This window comes from Primulina eburnea, chromosome 13, assembly GCF_022965805.1.
Source record: "Primulina eburnea isolate SZY01 chromosome 13, ASM2296580v1, whole genome shotgun sequence".
In the NCBI taxonomy this organism is placed as follows: domain Eukaryota; kingdom Viridiplantae; phylum Streptophyta; class Magnoliopsida; order Lamiales; family Gesneriaceae; genus Primulina; species Primulina eburnea.
Window position 1 is genome coordinate 9,896,941 of NC_133113.1, and position 12,780 is coordinate 9,909,720.

Sequence of the window (12,780 nt, forward strand, 5' to 3'; positions counted from 1 at the left end):
AAGAGGAAAGCAGTAGAGGGTGAGGATAGTTCTTCCTCTAGAGTTGTCGATGAGTTCGGCAAGTTTCTTAAGGAGCAGGCTAAGGTGCATAGCGAGCAGATTCAGCAGCTCATTCGTATGCAAGGTACTGGCCAAGGTAGAGGGCAAGTGAGAGGTCAGGTTGCTCAGGCAGTTGGCACTGATGCCGTCTTTTCTGCTTTTAAGAGAATTGATCCACCGGAATTCGCAGGTAGCACCGATCCTCTAGTTGTTGTCGAGTGGGTCAAGGCGCTTGAAGCTATCTTCGACCATCTCCAGTATGAGGACAAAGACATGATCAGTTGTGCAGTGTTCATGTTGGTTAAAGCTGCACGTATCTGGTGGAATGCCACGAAAGTTGGAGTTGATGTTGCGACACTGAAGTGGTCAGAGTTCACGGACTTGTTCTACGACAAGTATTTTCCAGATGCCCTTAGAGCGAGGAAGGTTACGGAGTTCTTGGAGCTTCGACAGGGGAGCATGGATGTTCGTCAGTATATTCTGAAGTTTGAAGAGGGTTGCCTAATTGCTCCGTATGTTGCATCCAATGATAAAGATAAAGGCGCTCATTTCATTCGAGGCCTTAGAGCGGAGATTCGACGGGATATCAACATGTCCAAGGCCGTGACTTTCAAGGAGATCGTGTCCAAGGCATTGTTGGCCGAGCAAGATGAGAAGGACATCGCCAGGGAGAGGCAAGAGAGGAACCAAGCTGTTGTTCAGAGAGGCCAGGGCTCGAATCAGAGGGGCAGGGATCGTTTCAAGGGCAAGGGCAAGATGGAGCCGAGTCCTAGACCACCGCCAGTTCCAGTTGATCCCGAGAAGCCGCTGTGTCCGAAGTGTGGCAAGCATCATCGAGGAGAGTGCAGATTGGGCACTCATACTTGTTATCGTTGTGGCACGGCAGGCCACGTTGCCAGAGATTGTCCACGAGGAGCTAGCCAAGGGAAGGTGCAGGGTCGTATCTTTTCGATGACGAAGGAAGGTATTAATCATGATTCTTCATTGATCTCTAGTACTATTTTGATTTCAGGCAGAGTAGCTACGACTTTGGTAGATACTGGTGCTACTCATTCATTTATGTCTGATTTGTTTTTGAGATCGTTGGGTATAGTTCCTTCTATTCTTCCCCTTCAGCTTAGTGTTATTTTGCCTTCGGGGGACGTGTTGTGCCCGACATCAATTGTGTTTGCGTGCCCTGTTCGTATTGAGGAGCGAGTTGTCTTCGCTGATTTGATTGTTATTCCTATGGTTGCTTTCGATGTTATTCTTGGCATGGATTGGCTTTCGACTTACCGTGCAGTTATCGATTGTGTTGCTAAGACAGTAGCTTTTGCAGATGATGGCCAGGGAGGAGTTCTCGCCAGCTCAGGTACTTCGCTGGTCCTTCCTTTTATTTCTTGTCTTGAGGCTGAGAGGTTGATGTGTAGAGGTTGTGATGTATTTCTGGCTTCTATTGTGGATGTTGATAGACTGACTAAGTTGAATATAGATGATATCGATGTTGTGAGGGAGTTTGCTGATGTGTTTGAGGATGATGTTCCGGGTTTGCCGCCGGATAGGGATGTTGAGTTTGTGATCGATCTAGCTCCTGGTACGGTTCCTATCTCTAAGGCTCCGTATCGGATGGCTCCTACTGAGATGAAGGAGTTGAAGGCGCAGTTGCAGGATCTTCTAGATAAGGGTTTCATTCGTCCGAGTTCTTCGCCTTGGGGAGCTCCGGTTCTTTTTGTTAAGAAGAAGGATGGATCTTTGCGTCTGTGTATCGACTACCGGGAGCTCAACAAAGTGACTGTCAAGAACAAGTATCCGTTGCCACGGATATATGATTTGTTTGATCAGCTCCAAGGTGCCACTGTGTTCTCGAAGATTGACCTTCGGTCTGGCTACTATCAGTTGAAGGTTAGGGAGTCTGATGTCCCTAAGACGGCTTTCAGGACCAGGTATGGTCATTTTGAGTTTCTTGTGATGTCGTTTGGTTTGACCAATGCCCCTTCAGTTTTCATGGACCTGATGAACCGAGTGTTCAAGCCGTTCTTGGATAGCTTCGTCATTGTTTTCATCGACGATATTCTTATCTATTCCAAGACCAGAGAGCTTCATGCAGAGCATCTCAGAGTTGTTCTTCAGTTGTTGAGAGAGAAGAGGCTGTTTGCCAAGTTGAAGAAGTGTGAGTTTTGGCTAGATCAGATTTCTTTTCTAGGCCATGTCGTTTCGAGGGATGGCATTGCTGTTGATCCATTGAAGATTGAGGCGATTCAGAATTGGCCTATTCCTACTTCTGTTTCAGAGGTACGCAGTTTCCTTGGTTTGGCGGGTTACTATCATCGTTTCATTTCAGATTTTTCCAAGATTTCCCTGCCATTGTCCAATCTGACGAGGAAGACTGTGAAGTTCGAGTGGTCTATCGATTGCCAGCGTGCATTTCAGGAGTTGAAGGACAGGTTGACGACAGCTCCTGTTCTTTCTTTGCCTATGGTTCAGAGGATTTTGTGGTCTATACCGATGCGTCGAAGAGAGGCCTTGGTGCAGTGTTGATGCAGCGAGGTAAGGTCATTGCCTATGCTTCTCGCCAGTTGAAAGATTATGAGAATAATTATCTGACGCACGATTTGGAGCTAGCAGCTGTGGTTTTCGCCCTGAAGATTTGGAGACATTATCTGTATGGCGAAAAGTGTGAGATCTTCACAGACCACAAGAGCTTGAAGTATCTGTTTTCGCAGAAAGAGCTCAACATGCGACAGAGGATGTGGTTAGAGCTGGTCAAAGATTATGATGTGACGATCAGTTATCACCCAGGGAAAGCGAATGTTGTGGCTGATGCTTTGAGCAGCAAGTCGAGTGCTTCTTTGAGTTCTTTGATTCAGAGGCCGTTGTTGATGGATTTGCAGAGAGAGGAGATTGATCTGGTGATTCCAGGTACCATTGCTCGTCTTTCAGCGTTGGTTATTCGATCTACTTTGACGGACAGGATCCGTAGAGAGCAGTCGTCTGATGTGCAGTTGCTAGAGATGAGAGCTAGAGCTGAGGAGAGGGGTAATTCAGAGTTTGGTTTGAATGGTGGTGGATTGGTGACTTTCAGAGGCCGTATTTGTGTTCCTATTGGCGACGTTATTCGTAGAGACGTCTTGACAGAGGCTCATACCGCGCCATATTCGATTCATCCAGGCAGTACGAAGATGTATCAGGATCTTCGTCGACTCTACTGGTGGCCAGGTATGAAGAAAGATGTTGCTTTGTTCATTTCTCAGTGCCTTACTTGTCAGCAGGTGAAGATTGAGCATCAGAGACCTGCTGGGACATTGCTATCTTTGCCGATTCCTCAGTGGAAGTGGGAGCATATCACTATGGATTTCGTGACTGGTCTGCCCAGGACGCAGAGAGGTTTCAATTCTATTTGGGTCATTGTTGATAGATTGACCAAGTCAGCGCACTTTCTCCCAGTCAAGACGACGTACTCCATGAATCAGTATGCCGAGGACTACATTGCAGAGATTGTTAGACTTCATGGTGTGCCCGTGTCGATTGTGTCTGATCGTGACCCCAGGTTTACATCAGAGTTCTGGAAGAGTTTGCATAGAGCTATGGGTTCTCGATTAGCTTTCAGTACAGCTTATCACCCTCAGAGCGATGGTCAGTCAGAGAGAGTCATTCAGATTCTTGAGGATATGCTCAGAGCTTGCACTATTGATTATTCTGGTAGCTGGGATTCTAAATTGCCACTTGTGGAGTTCACGTACAACAATAGCTACCAGGCGACGATTGGCATGGCACCGTATGAGGCTCTTTATGGCAGGAAGTGTAGATCGCCTTTGTTTTGGGATGAGGTTGGAGAAAGGAAGATGTCGGGTCCCGAGTTGGTCCAGCAGACTGCCGATGTTGTTACAGTTATCAGAGAGAGGATGAAGACTGCTCAGTCGAGGCAGAAGAGCTATGCAGATGTTCGTCGCAGACCTTTGTAGTTTGAGGTTGGCGATCATGTATTTCTGAAGATAGCACCTCTCAAGGGTGTGATGAGATTTGGCAAGAAGGACAAGTTGAGTCCGAGATTCATTGGTCCATTCGAGATATTGGACAGAGTTGGTGACCGAGCCTACAGATTAGCCCTACCGCCCGATCTTGACAGAGTCCATAATGTGTTTCACGTATCGATGCTCAGGAAGTATATTGCAGATCCTTCCCATGTTCTTCACCACGAGCCATTGGACTTGACGCCGAATTTGACGTACCAAGAGATTCCGGTCTAGATTTTGGATCGCACAGTTAGAGTTCTGAGGAACAAAGAGATCGGCATCGTTAAAGTCCTTTGGAGGAACCATTTGATTGAGGAGGCTACGTGGGAACCAGAGGATGAGATGAGAGAGAAGTATCCTGAGTTTTTCGTGCAGTGACGTCAATTTCGCGGACGAAATTCCTCTAAGGAGGGGAGATTGTAATAGCCGAGCCCGGTGTACGGTACGGTTTAAGCTTTACTTGTTATTTGGGTTATGTGATTAGATGTTTAGAGTTGTGTTTTGGGCCATAGTATTATTGGTTATTATTATCTTGAGGTATTAGATGTTGTTGGTTGTTCGTTTCAGTGTTTCGATTCGATTTTAGTTGGTTGAGTACTGTTCATTGCCGAAGCAAGAGTGCACCCGCGCTCTTAGAGGAGTGCCCCCGCGGTGTACTGTTCATCATTTTGGATTTGGAAGGCCGTGGCATCACCGCACCCGCGGCAGTGTAAGCACCGCACCCGCGGTGAGACCGCACCCGCGGTAATTGTAGCACCGCACCCGCGGTGATCGTGCATGGGATTTTAGTTGGATTGCTGTGAGCTCAGCGCACCCGCGGTCCTTGTGTTGTCGCACCCGCGGTGTAGGTATGGGCGAGTTTTTAAGTTGCTTTTTGGAGTTGTTGGCCATACCTTATCCTCATCTTTCCCCTTCATTTCGAGATTCTCTCCATTTCCAAGGGTTTTCCTCCATTTCTTTTGCTTCCTACCTTTGATTCTTGGAGTTATTTGGATTTCCGACTTGAGATCGACGTTCTCCGTGGTATAAGGAAGCTTAGGTAAGTTTTTGGTGCGATTCTATCATGTTTTTTGGAGATGAGTTGTTATAGGGTGTTGTTATTGTTGGTTTAATGGGATATTTGACTTGTATTTGTGGATTTAGAGTTGATATTGGTGTTATTTATGGATTATTGTTGTAGGTGGTGTACCAAGAGCTAAGTTTGAGGTGTTCTATTGGTTTGTAAGTGGAAATTCCTCCTTTTTGCTCACATGATGTTATATGTATTGTGTTTCAAAGGTTTTAATGTGTTATTCCCTTCAATTGATTCATTGTTATGTATTAATTTCATTGATATGTATATTGGAGGCTTTTATGTCTCATTATTGTTCAAAGGGAATACAAGAGAAAATAAAAGATTGCGAAATGACGGCTTTAAATGCTATTGAGAATTCAAATGTTTTTATTGGATTGATTAATCATAGTCAGAGCATTGCATGCAATTAGATGATCATCGACCATAGGCTTTTATCCCTCAGAGTTATCGGTTTATATCGATAGGGATATTAGCACCAGAGCAGAGATACTATTGATATCAATCCAACCAGAGAAAAGAGAATACCATCTTATTGCTATCTTATTGATATGCTATTGCTACAGTTATTGCTACAGTATTCATGTTTCAGAGTTGATGGTATTTATGATTTCAAAGTCATGTTTTACAGAGTATACTATGTACCATTGCTATGTAGAGTTCCACTTGCTGAGTTTTTATACTCATTTCAGTTATTTTCATGTGATGCAGATAAGAGTGACCGACCAGGGCAGTGATCGTGGATGGGGGTCATATGCATACACCGTTGGAAGGAAGTCTATTTTGTATCATTTTGGGACATGATCATAAGAATGATTATTTTGTATTTTGTATATCATTTGAATGATCATGTATTTATTTTGTAAACATTTTATGAAATGCATTTTGAAACTCCTTCCATATTTTAAAGAAAATTTTAAATTTCCGCTGTGTATTTTATCGTTACGGGTCAGGGTGTCACATGGACACTCTCATAGCCATTGTTTTAACATCACATTCTCTAGATAAGGCTCTCATCACCTTGAGGGCTATTTCTCTGTTGCTATGCTCTTTACCCAGAGCTGTTAGCTCATTTACCAGGCTACTGAATCTTTCATCGAACTCGTTTAGAGTTTCACCAGTTCTCATTTTTAAATTTTCGAACTTCTGCATTGCTACAGACAGTTTGTTTTCTTTCGTCTGTTCATTTCCTTCACATATCTGAATGAGCTTTTCCCAAATATCTTTTGCTGTAGAACACATTTTGATCTTGCTAAAAGTGTTCTTGTCGAGAGTTTTATACAATATATCCTTTGCCACATTATCAAGGTTGGCATTCTTCTTATCTTCACTGGTCCATTCACTTCTTGATTTTTCAATCATCTGCGGTGCACCCTCAGTAACAGCAACAGCTGTGTTAGGCTTTAATATTTTCAATGGACCATCTGTGATGACATACCACATGTCATCATCTTGTGCTGCAAGATGATCTTGCATTCTGATCTTCCAATCATCGAAATCTTCCTTAAAGAACATAGGGATCTTGCTGAAGTGTGCCATCTGTTGTAGTTTTTCAAGAACAAGAATGACCCGCTCTGATGCCAATTGTCGAGGATCGAAGTTGAGTTTAGAGGGGGTGAATAAACTCTACTCGTTTTTCTTTCTCTTCTGATGAGGTACTAAAATCCTGTTAGAGATAGTAGTTTATCTTGTACGTATACTTTCACCTAGATTACAATAAACGTGCGGAAACAATCTGATGAAGTAATTGAAAGGCAATAAAAACAGTAGGCAGCAGTTGTTTATGGAAGTTCGAAGATGAAATCTTCTACGTCTCCCCTTCTTCTGTTTCCAGAAGGTATAACTAAAAGACTTTGGAGATTACAGTACAACTCTTGTACACACCCACTTCAGCCTACTGAAACTCTTAGTTACTCAACTCACAAAAACGTTATACACAAAGTTCTGAAAATACTCTTTTCAGATTACAAACTCTTCCTGATAAAGTATAAGTGATGTAAAGATTGTGAAGAGTGTAAGAATCAGTAGCACAAGATGATCTTCAAAAGATCAGATATTAGCTATGAAGCGTGTGCTACTTTTCTTTGTGTTGAACTTTAAGTACTCAAGGAATTTCGAGATTTGTCTGATAAGTGAAAATAGCTTTGATCCTTGATGTTATGCGAAAAGTGTTGTCGTATAAGGATTTGTTCCATGTATATATAAGCGACTGAGTTCAACGTTCATAATCAGAGGATGTCTTCAGATAACTGATACAATCAGCTTTATTACCAAAAGAGGTTCCTGCAGAAAAGCTATAAAACAATCAGTCTTGTTTTATACTTAATTGGGTAAGGTGCATTAAATGACTTCGTATAGTATTTAATGCTGCAATTAATACTAGTACTAGGAACTTTTAACGGTAACAATTAAGGTAGTAACGTTAGGCAACGTCTTCTACTGGTTCTGTATTACTATCCTTTCTACTGCTTTAGTTTTACTAGACCAGTAGCTTCTGATAAGTTAGTCTATTGTTCTGGTCTGCTGGTTTTAGTTAACATCGCCACAACAAAATTCATATCTAACAGCTTTTAAGCTAAGCATCCTTCAACTAAACATGTCTCGGGAAAGAACATTCAACCGACAAAGAGACATAGCAGACTGCAATTGAATATGTAACACCGCACCTCAATCAATACAGCTTAGAACAACGCATTTCGGCTAAAGCAGTTAAGACGCCGCATTACAATAAATGAAGCAAACAATGACCAAGGAATAATGAAATGGCAATCAACGGATACAAAGATTCAAATATAACTCAAGTTACCGTTGGAAGGGAAGCTTATAAATATGAAAGAAGAACAGCTGAATAAAAAAAAAGATCACTCTATTCAAAGCTTGATGTTACTCAGCCAAAATTTTAGCTCACTCTTACTTGGTTTATTCGTAGCAGTCAGTTACGCACTGAGAACATTTTGTAATACTAATAGTTTCAGCTTTTGGCAATGATAAGTCCAAACTGAAGTGGGTCAGTACAAATCTTGTATTCGATCAAAGTCTTTTAGTTGAAATCCTATCCTTGAGATAGAAGGGGTGACATAGGAGTAATTGAAATCTCCGAACATCCAAAAACAATCCTTGTGTATTTTATTTCAGTTTTGTATTATATCTTTCAGTCAGTTACTTTCCGCAACTACTTTAGTTTAACTGATTGTCATTGACCAGCAAGATTCCGAGAATCAGTTTGTCACCAAACTGAACTCAAAATTCGAAAAGATCAGTTTTAATTGTGAGTGTTTATTCAATCCCCCCTTCTAAACACTCCTGATACGTTAATCGATCCTATCACATATCATGAAAGTGATATTTTACGTAAAAGTATTTTTCACTGTTGCTTGTGGTTTTATACATATTATTTGGTATCAATAATATGATATTTTGAGTCTTTAGACTCACTAGGTGTGATTGGTGCAGGTGAGTATGATAATAATGTTGAGGGAGGCTTGGATGCTTGATATGACTGGACTGGAGGTGCACATAACCCGAGGACCAGCGCTTCTATTTTCCGCACTTATGATTTACGTTAAAAAAATTTTAAGACTTCTATTTATGCTTTGAGAGGTTTTTGAGAGGTTTAGTATGTGCTATAATTTTCAAATTTATTGCTTTTTAGGTTTGGTAAAATGTTTGACGATTTGACTATTTCCTTTGTTTTCATATACTAGTTGGTGGTTTTATTTCTAAAATGATGTCAATTTATTTTATATAATTTATTTAAGGGTTCGGCCGAATTATGAGAGTTAGGAAAAAAAATTATAGTACTTTTTAAGAAAAACGAATAGCAGACGTTTCAATTTCCATCTCCTTTTTATTCATTCATCAAAGCAGGTTCTGCCAAATTGTACGATCACTGGTTGTGGATCATAGATTAACTTCTTCAACAACACGGATCAGATTCTCAAACTATCCGAGTACTTTAAGCCCATGGGACTTTGTTTTTTTGGGCTTTCAGGACTTGGGCAAATCATAATTTTGTGCTATAATGCCCCCTCCAATGCCAATTTGGTTATATTTATTAATTCAACCCAATTGTCTAAGTCCATTTACAAGTACTGGGTTCAAATGCATAATACGACATATATGATGCGGAAGAAAAGCAAAAAAGAAAAAGATGCGGTCCTCCTCCAACTCAGCTTCATCTTTTAAATTTCACAGTAATAACCACGATTCAACTAATCCACTTCATCTTCTCCTCTCAAACTCCTCCAATTCTTCACTGTCGTTTTAAGGTCCAAAATGCGATAACGTAGCATAATTGCATACGAATCTAGAGAAAATAGAAAATGTATAATTTAAGGGTTTTAAGTGCATGGATAAATATAGGGTGCATGATTATATGTTTAAAATGAACATTTCGACATGAATGCATAAAAGTGTGTTTTAAAACTTATTCGAGACACGATCGAGGAATGGAGACGATGGCTGAAAAAGGGAAAATATTGTATTTAATATTTATTTCTAATTATTTAAAATATGGTATATGTAATATGGTATTTCTAAAATTGTGGTGTTTTGATGTGATTTTATACGTCGAGACGTATTTTTAACGGTATTCAATTTTCGACAAAATTGTGAACTTTTTGATAACTCGCCTATTGTTTTCACGAACTTTCCTAAACAACATATTTTAAATATTACTTAAGGGGCTAAATGGGCCTATTATACCATGTTAATGGGCCAAAGTTTGCACACTTGATTTATTTAACAAATAAAAAGCCAAAAAACCACCCTACCCACAACCCCATATCACATGCCCCATCCCCTCACAAACACACTAGAATTGTCCTAGAAAAAACACACGCACACACGAAGATCTTTGAAGACAAGGCCACGGTTTTGAGGAGATTTCAGCCTAGAGTTTGCTACATCGTCGTTCTTCGCTTCGCCAAGTTATTTTTTAGCGTAATATAAGCAAAGACATGCATTAAATTTATTTCAAACTTATTTCACACCATATTACGTATATTTGATTAACTTTGCACAAAAAATATGTGGCATAAGATTTATTTTCGTTTTTATGAACATACATGCATATAACTCATGCTTTGATGATATCAAACTCATGTATATGATGCATAAAGGGGCTGCAATCCTAGGACAATAAAAAGGGATGAAATTCAAAGGGTTTAAGGCCTAGGCAAGGCTACACGAAGGCTGGACATAGGCGAGCCAAGCTTGGACGAAAATTACAAGAGCTGTGCATAAGGGATTTGGTTAGGGGGAAAGAAAGCGTGCAGCTCGACCAGGTCTTGACTAGGGTTCGATCTAGACGTGGCTAGGTGTGAATAAGAGTCCTAGCGTGGCTAAGACTCATGCACGATGTCTGGGGAAGAGTCCATGCGCGATAGGACTCTTTCCATGCAAGCCGAGAGCAGCAGCCACGCAAAGGGAGTCACGACTTGGATAGGGTGTCCAAGCTAGTTCTGAGGGTGGTCCAATGAGGGTCATGAGGGCTAGGGCTCGGGTGGTGGCTCGGGTGAGGAGTCCTCGACGAGTTGGAGTTTATTATTGAACTATCGACAGCGGCTAACATGCATATTTTGGTGTGTGATAGGGGCTGGTTAAGTGGGTCATGGCTGGTCCATAGGTTCCCTAGGTGGTCTGGTCAAGGTTTGGCTCGAGGTGGCTCGGGCGTGGCTCGAAGAAATCGCAAGATGGCTCGAGGGGTAATAAACTAGGGTTCGGTTTTTGAGTTAAATGGCTAAGGGATCGAATCCACGGGGGTAGATTTATGATTCACGAGGGTAATTTAGGTATGAAAAGTTCATGATAAAAATTTGGGATTAAAATATTAAAGTTTGAATTAATTCGAGAATTAAATGTCCCACGAATTAATAAATAGGAAATTAAATCAAAAGACTCAAATTTAAGCTAAATAAAAATGTTATAAATTTAATTTAAGCTTAAATAATTATTTGGGATGTTCTAGAGTCAATGAAAGTAAGAAAAAGTCAAATTCGAGCAATTCTAAATTTAGGGGTAAAACGGTCATTTTACACTTGAAAAATGTTAAACGTCCTCGTAGTGCCTTGAATGCTGTAGTATATGCTAAAATGTTATTTTAAATGTTTATGAAATTATATGATGAAACATTAACGCTAAAAGACGTGTTGCATATTTTCGTGAAGGAAAAGGCCCCAGAGGGAGCTCGTTTACGGGAGAAGGCTCAGAGGGAGCCCGACGATCATATTTTCATCGACATGATATGATGATATGATAGGCCAAGGGTTAGTTGATGGGTTAGAGTATTGCTGATGTCCCCGTTGCCAAGTACTGTGGTTATACATAGATGGGTTCATCGACCTTCAGCTGATACGAAAGTCACAATTAATGATCAAATTCAATAAAAGGAAAACGTATATGTAGTTGATGAAAAGAAAAATATTTATGATGAAAGGAAAAATGTTTAAGTTTATGCATGTTCATGAAAATATATTTTAAGTAAAAGTATTTTCATTGTTGCATGTAATTGTATATGTATTATTTGGTATCAATGTTGTGGTTTGCTGAGTCAATAGACTCACTAGTTGGGAGTGATGCAAGTGAGCATGATCTTGATGTTAATGAGGGACTTGATGATTGATCTTGCTGGACTGAAGATGCACACAACCCGAGGACCAGTGCTAGTTTCGGCAATTGACTTGTGTTTATGATTTATGCTAAATGATTTGAGTTATTTTTAAGATTTTACGACTTATGATCATTTAGAGAGATTTTTTAGAGGATGTTAGAGTTAAGTTAGTGTTGAAAATGTTAAAGTTAGGTTTGGTTGAAGATTTACGATTTTATGCTTTGAATTTATTTCCTTTGGATTTTCAAGTAATAGTTGGGTGTCTTATTTTAAAATTTGTGCAGAGTTATTTTAAGAATACATGTCTCTATGTATGGTATTATTTCGGCTGAATACACGAGGGAAAAAATATTTCTATTATATTTTAGAAAAATGAGTAGTGGGCGTTGTAGGACCGAGTGCTTACCGCTTTACCAAAAGCTATAATGGTGGTAATGGTGCAACTCAAATCTTTAAACCACACAGCAGCTAAAGCACCACGGTTTGATCGCTCTACCAAGCAGGGACAATTATTTCACCCAACAATCTCCCTCCCAATAATTGCACTCCTTGCAATCAATTGGAATCGAACCTGTGACCTTGGCTCTGATGCCAATTGTAGGACCGAGTGCTTACCGCTTTACCAAAATCTATAGCTAGTAGTAATGGTGCAACTCAAATCTTTAAATTGCACAGCAGCTTCCACACCACTGTTCGATCGCTCTACCAAGCAGGGACAATTATTTCACCCAACAGACGTTTCAGTTGGTATTAAAGCAATGTTCATGCAAAGGGTTGTGTCACCGCCAGTTCTGGAAAGCTCAGTCGTCAAACATCAGATTTGTAAGTTAAAATGTTTTGTATGATCTATTTGATAGCACCTGCATGATCACATGATTTAGATGTTTAAGACGCATGATTATTAAAATTTAATGATATTAATTTTTAAGCTTAACGATAAATGAAAAACTTATATGCTTCACGATTAGAACCTTAGATTTAAATACATGTTGGTTACGTTAGAATTTGGAAAACTTTCAGATATAATGCCTCCTAGACGCACACCTAGTACTGATAGGCAAGCTGGG